Source organism: Podarcis melisellensis (genome assembly GCF_964234715.1).
Source record: "Podarcis melisellensis genome assembly, chromosome: Z".
NCBI classification, from domain to species: domain Eukaryota; kingdom Metazoa; phylum Chordata; class Lepidosauria; order Squamata; family Lacertidae; genus Podarcis; species Podarcis melisellensis.
In genome coordinates this window covers 4,255,708-4,262,191 of record NC_138547.1, presented here as the reverse complement: position 1 = coordinate 4,262,191, position 6,484 = coordinate 4,255,708, and positions in this window count along the sequence as shown.

Below are 6,484 nucleotides of genomic sequence, written 5' to 3'. Positions count from 1 at the left end.
ACCTAATGGTCAGGGGTCCCTTTACCTTTATCTTTACCCCTCCACACACCACAGCATTTATCCAAAAGCTAAAATAGGACCAGGGACCAGGAAATCAGAAGTGTCAGAAATCAACGGGGACATATGGGCTGCTTCCACAACAGGACATTTATTGTGGAATAGCTACCCTTCGTTTGCTCACTTTTTATGGGGCATCTGCACAGTGCTATCAAAGCATGCTTCGCCCAAATCTGACTTTTTAAAACACAGTGGATCAGTTCAGTCATGGACGTAGCCAAGGGGGTGAAGGGGAGCAGCTCCCCCCCCATCATTAAAATCAATACAAATTGAGGTTCTCCCCCCCCCAATGAAAGCTTGCCCCCCCCCAACAAAAAATCCTGGCTATGCCCATGAGCTAGAAAAATAGGTGCCAGTACTCACCATGAAGTTGTTACAATGAATGCCACACATTTTAACAACAACAAAAAGTGGTGCTATTGCTGCTTACCCCTGAGTACCCCCTGAAAAAACACACTGGAACAGCTGTGCAATTGCACCAGATATAGATAATTCATTGCACAACTACAGTGGTACCTTGGGTTACATACGCTTCAGGTTACATATGCTTCAGGTTACAGACTCCGCTAACCCAGAAATAGTGGTTCAGGTTAAGAACTTTGCTTCAGGATGAGAACAGAAATCGTGCTCCGGCGGCACGGCTGCAGCAGGAGGCCCCATTATTTGGACCTCCGGAACAAATTAAGTACTTAACCCGAGGTACCACTGTACTCAGTAGCATTCCTGGCTGGTTATGGCCTGGATACAATTTGCACAAGCCATTCCCTTCTGAATGGTATGCCTCTCTGCTCAAGGAATCAACTCTTATCATGTTAACCTTTCCCTTTCCAAATATCAATGCCTTTATAACAATTTCTTTCCTCCCATTTCTCTGGGGGTAAGAAAGGTTATAATCTAAGATGCAGTGAGGACTGAAGGTATTTAATCCTTTCACTTCCCCATAATGCTCCCAATTTAAATCCCCACAACAATTGGAACTGGGGGGAAAGGGAACTGCCCAATTGACTACAAGATGTGGTTTAGGAAGCCTAGGATACACAGTTGTGATTCCAATTCTAGTTTAAAGCTGGACAGCAACAATTTGGTGCTTCTGAGTCACCTATGTGTAGAAGCAGGTCCTGTGGCATCAACTTTTCCCACTCAGCTGGTCTCTTTTGTATTTGGCATGTAGAGAGATTGTTTCCTCAGAGTTTGGACTGGGGCAGCTTCACCCTGTGGCCACCTTTTGATCAGAAAGCCAACAATAACCTTGATGACCTCCTTATCACACAGCAATATCTTTTTGTTTGTACATGCATGGTGTCCGTGCAGCGTGTCCACCCAGCGAGGGCAACGTTGCAATCTCATATTTTTACAAATTGAGGAAGGGTAGCAAAGTCATCTTACCCATAGGAAAACAGCTGTTGCTCTGTCCAGCTCAGTATTGTCCACACACAGTGGCAATGGCTCTCCAGGGTTTCAGACAGGAGTCCCTATCAGACCTAAATAGAGATGCTCAGGATGGAACCCTTGTCCTCCAACATACTGCTCTTCCACATGACACAGCAGATCAGAGAGAGCAAAGGAAGATGCAGTCGTACCTCGGAAGTCAAACAGAATCCATTCTGGAAGTCCGTTCAACTTCCAAAATGTTCGAAAATCAAGGCGCAACTCCCCCCCCCCCATTTTTTAAAATTGATTTTCACACTTATAAAAAAAAGAAAAAGAAGAAAAGAAAAACGTTACAATACACAAACAAAAACACACACATAATAATCAATTTTAACTTCTAAATCCTAATTTCATTACATTGATAACTGACTTCCTCGAATCCCCTCTAACTGAATTTCATTATATCACCTATTTAGCAGTTCTCCAAATTCATATTTCTAATAATATTAACTTCTTTGATTTACTAACTTCTACTCCTTTATTGATGTTCTAATCCTTAATATTTATTAATAACATATTCATATTCTTATTCTTATTATCTTATTATTACTTACAATACATTTCTCTTTATCTTATATTACAATATTTGACCAAATATTCTTTAAAGTTCTTCCAATCCTCTTGTGTCTCCTCTTTTTTCTGGTCGCGGATTCTTCCAGTCAGGTCAGCCAGCTCCAAAAAGTCCACAATCTTTATCTGCCATTCTTCTATTGTTGGAATCTCTTACGATTTCCAATTTTTTGCTAATAAAAGTGGCATACAAAAACAGTCTAACATCTTTTTTGGGCAATTCCAGTCCTATTATTCCAAGTAGAAAGGCTTCTGGTTTTTTAATAAATGTATTTTTCAACATTTTTTTCAACTCATTATATATCTTTTTCCAGAAGTCTTTCAGTTTAGGACATGTCCACCACATATGATAGAAAGTACCTTCTTTTTCTTTACATTTCCAACATAAATTATCATTTGTATGATACCTCTTTTCTAATTTCACCGGGATTAAGTACCATTTATACATCATTTTCATAATACTTTCTTTTAATACAGTACATGAAGTAAACTTAACCCCTTTCTTCCACAGCCTTTCCCAATCTTCCAACATTATATTGTGTCCAACATCTCTTGCCCAATCAATCATCACAGATTTAACTTGTTCGTCCTTTGTATGCCATTTTAACAACAAATTATACATTTTGGAGAGATTTTTAACATTAGCGAACCAAGGCGCAACTTCCGATTGGAAAATGGAACCTACAGAACCCAAAGAATGTTTGCAAACCGAAACACTCACTTCCAGGTTTGCGGCGTTCAGGAGCCAAAACATTTGAGTTGCAAGGCATTCGACTTACGAGGTACGACTGTACTGCTGAATGCAAATCCTAGATAGGCTTCTTCACCAGTTTGTGTTTAGGGTACTATCATACCCTGTAACCTGCCTTAAGCAATAATGCTCTCATGTGATTTAGCACCTATCTTTACCCAGCTGTAGATTGTACCAGTACTATAAGCTACTTGATAGTTGAAGGGTACTGGGAAGGAAGGCAGGCTTTCGCTGGCCTTTGTTTTTGTCTTTTGCCCATTTCGAAGCCAATTTACAAATGCTGGGAAGTGGCAGTAGCTATCAAGAGAGGTTGCACAGGGTAATTAAACGACACTGATTTGTGTGTTTGTATGTCACATTGATGCACAGGTCCTTGGATCTCAAATTCTGGAAGGATAGATAAGATCAAAATGATGATCTTCCATTCCTAGGCCACCCATCCTTTGAGTCACGCTTCCCTGAATTTTGAAATGCAGTTCTCAAAGCAAATCATGTTTGTAAAATGTGCATATTGGGGAAAACTCTATAATGAAATGCTCGTATTAGCAGTAGCGGAGCTTCATTCTCCAGCAACAGCAGCGGAGAGCAGGCGGGGACGTGGCTGGCGCACGTCCTGGGGTGTGTGGCACACTGCCTGCAGGGTGTGGCATGCGTCCTGGGGGTGTGGAGTGCCACTTGCAGGGGCGTGGCACCCAGCGCGGGGGGGGGGGGTAGAGCAGCCACAATGGCACCCCACCGGAATCGTGGTGCCAGGGGTGGTGCGCTCCCCTCCGCCAGTGAATATTAGTGAGTATAACATACAAAAATGCATTCTGTTAGGGGAAATTACTTACCAACAATGTTTGTGTTAGGGGAAGCTGCGTACAAAAACTTGTATATTGCAAGGAAGTCATGCTAAAATGCAAGTGATTTTTCTGTGAGGATTTAGGGGGTGAGAATTGCAATCTGATGTGGAAATGTGCAGAGCTGAACTGAGGAATGAGAATATAAAAAAAATGGGGAAATGTGAGAAACCAGAATTGACAGATTTGCCTGTCCCGTTGTTGAACCCCCTCCCTTTTGGCACAGCCACGTATTTACATATTCCCCACTTGATTTCATGTATAACACCTGCTGTCAGGGCCGGCCCAAGACATTTTGGCACCTGAGGCGAACCACAAAATGGGTGTCCTGCCCACCAGGGAAGAAGGGGTGAGTGAAGATCTACATCTGGAACAAGTGGAGAGGAATCAAATTCCTTTCCTGAAAGCTGAAGTGGGAATCAAAAGCCATTACTGGGTGGGGTGGGGGGTGAGGGCACTTTGAATCACTTGGTGGGAGGAGACCCCAGAGGACAACTCCTACCATTTCCTTCCTCAGGGTGAGGAGACCAGCAGCACCTATTTGCCAAGAGGCTGTTGTGCAGGTGGCATTTGAGGAAGAAGGAGGCTGCCAAAGAGGCACAGTGCCAAGGAGTGTGCTGCAGCCATCACAGTGGCAGCGGGCAGTGCATTCCTGGGAGGCCAGATCTGCCCCTGTGGATATTGCCGCCTGAGGTGGTTATCTCACTTTGCCTCATAGGTGGGCTGGCCCTGCCTGCTGTAGGGCAGGCGAGCGTGGCTTCACCAAAACGGCTTTGTGGGCTTAATGGGAAGGCCTGGTGCGCCATGTTAGGCCCATTGGCTGGTGGTTCCCCACTGCTTAGTGTTACAGAACAAGAAGTTTGGTAGCTAATCCCATTGTCCCATGTATTCACGTATTTCTAAAATCTAAGGCACATACAAATCACCATGGTTTATCAAAAAGCTGCTGCCTCTTCTGTGTTCTTACAGAACCATCATAGAACTAGGGGCGCAAGTTCCCCTAAAGAGTAGCTACTTTTTGTCTTGGGGTTCATTTAGATTGCCCAGGTAGTCAGATGTGCGTCTCTCTTTTTTTTCTATTGTTCACCTGTTTGGGTTGAGAAAGTAGTATTCAAGCTTTCTATTCCCACAAAGCTTTGCATTAGGAGATATCACTTGGCTTGATGATGAGTTGCATACAATGTAAAAGCCTGCAGCAAAGAAATAACTGCAAAATGCAAACACTTGCAGCTTCCCCTAGGACCAAATAAGTGACTGCTGTGTCTAATGGCTTCTCACGTGACAATCATACACTGGGATAATTTTAGAGTCCTGTTGCTTTGACTACATTTGCAGACAAGAAGCACGATCAGCATGGACAATCAGGACAATCATTTGGCCAAGTCTTTCTTCCTCAAGCTTGAACAGCACTATTAGTTTCTGGCCAATTGACTCCACAAGACTTCCTATAAAAAGACTGAAGAAGAGCCCCGCTGGATGAGTCCAAGATGGGTCAAGCATCTGTTTTGCACAGTGATCTATCAGGTGCCTATGGGGAGCCTATAGGCAGGACGTGATAAAGGATATAGACCTTTAAAATGCATTGCACACTGAAGATGGCATTTGTTTGGATTTGAAGTCCCACGTTGGACCTCTGTGGGCTGAGATATCTGACACTGGCCAGCACTCTTTCAGTCATTCTTCCTTTGGCTAAGTTTGGTCAAAATTTATTGTGCCAGGTCCGGTTAAATGTTTGTAGAAGCATCTTGACTCGCATGTGCTGACTGCCAAGTAAAGAACTGCACATCAAACCAGCAAGGGTGGAAGTTTTGTAATGATTTGTATGGAAATAAATACTGCTACATCTTTGTCTTTTTCCCTTTTCTCTGTTACCAGTTTTAAGACTAAAATTAATCCATCTTAGGCTGCAATCTTAAATGCATTCACAAGCCCCACTGAGACTAAGCCGCACTGAGCACCATGGGGCTGGCTTGTGAAAAAGCATACTATATGAAGGCTGCAACCCATGCACACCTAATTGGAAGGTACACCCAGTGGCTGATTCTTGAGCTGATTTCTTCATCTCTGAAATGAGACAGTCAATTCCATCAGTCTCCAGCATTCTCATACGGGGGACTCACTCAGACATGCATTTGGGGGCCCATCTCTTAATTTTTCAAACCAATTCAATTCAATATAAGTTTATTGTTCTAGCCAAAGGCCATGACAGACCTGCAGCAACAGTACTAATAAACAACACAGATCATATATACACCCATCATATAAGCCAACATCCATGATGTAAGAGAGAAGGTGATTTAAAACTAAACCTGTGAAGCACCACAATAATTCATAGTGGTTTTATCTAACTCTTTCCTTGATTTTGTTTTGTTTTGTTTTCTGCAGCCAGTGCTGCACTCTGTATTAGAAAGCTATTGCCACTCAAAAGAAACCAAACAATTTATGCTGGGTTTCACCTGCTTGCTTTTGTGAATAATGTTTTCAGAAAGTGATCTCTTGGATCTCTATTTGAGGAGCAGGCTAACAGATAACGAGTAATGTCTTCCACCTGAGGTTGACCACAAACACCACCTTGTGGGACCTTGTTGCAGTAGCTGTCCGAGTCCGTGGTGGCCATCCCTTTGAAATGCAGCTCAGTAAAGACATTTCTTAAGGAAGCTGGTGAGTTTGATCAGATAACTAGCCGAAAAATGCTCTGCTCTCGGGAGTGGATAAAGGCAAAGGTAAAGGGAGCCCTGATCATTAGGTCCAGTCGTGGATGACTCTGGGGCTGCAGCGCTCATCTCGCTTTATTGGCCGAGGGAGCCGGCATACAGCTTCCGGGTCATGTGGC